This window comes from Mastomys coucha, unplaced genomic scaffold (assembly GCF_008632895.1).
Source record: "Mastomys coucha isolate ucsf_1 unplaced genomic scaffold, UCSF_Mcou_1 pScaffold7, whole genome shotgun sequence".
Taxonomy (NCBI): domain Eukaryota; kingdom Metazoa; phylum Chordata; class Mammalia; order Rodentia; family Muridae; genus Mastomys; species Mastomys coucha.
Genome location: NW_022196913.1, coordinates 15,759,481 through 15,760,311, shown reverse-complemented (window position 1 = coordinate 15,760,311; position 831 = coordinate 15,759,481). Strand labels below are relative to the sequence as shown.

The window sequence follows — 831 nt, the reverse complement described above, 5'->3', positions numbered from 1 at the left end:
CCAGGATGTTTGGCAGTGTTGTGGGTGTTGGTCAATTGGCAAGCTTTACAGCTTGATACTATGTCTTCGATAGTATACTGTACGTTTCTGTAAGTTGCTTTAGATTGTCTCACTGCCTCTGCCATCCATTTTACTCCCATGTGAGTGACTCTGTGGATTTTCCTGAAGATAGATTTTGCCAGAGAGGTTGTTAATATTAGCTTACCTTCAGCTGTCTGCCACCAGCCCTCTGAACACCAGCTCTTGGGCTGATTCTTGGACTATTCGACCTCTTTTTCCATATATGCTGGGCATTCCGGTAGGTTTCGGTTGGGTAGTTCTGGTAGAGTTGCCGCTAACATGGAGGCAGCTGTTTCTTTTAAGGCTACCTCTTTGGCAGTCTTGTCAGCCAAGTTGTTACCTCTGGCCACTGCCATTACTCCTTTTTGATGGCCAGGACAGTGTATGTTCACCCTTCTCTTTGGCAGCCAAAGGGCTTCAAGTAATTGTAAGGTTTCATCTTTGTTTTTGATACTTTTTCCTTCTGCAGTTAGGAGTCCTCTCTCCTGGTATATGGCCCAATGTATGTGGGCAGTTGCAAGTGCATACTGACTATCTGTGTAGATGTTGACAACCAGCCCTTTTCCTATGATAAGGGCCTGGGACAGTGCTATCAGTTCAGTTCTTTGAGCTGAGGTACCTGGGGAAAGAGACTGAACCCAAATTACCTCTGTTTCTGTGGTCACTGCAGCTCCTGCCCTCCTCTGTCCTTCTGGAATGAAACTGGTTCCATCCGTCAACCAAGTCTGCTCTGCCCCTGGCAAGGGTGAGTCCTTGAGGGCTGGTCGAGTA

General features: G+C 47.2%; 1 pseudogene; it reads right to left on the bottom strand.

Annotated features, from left to right (window-relative positions):
- Positions 1–260: 260 nt before the first annotated feature.
- The window catches only part of LOC116082603, a 3,019-nt pseudogene continuing 2,448 nt past the window's right edge, over positions 261–831 (bottom strand).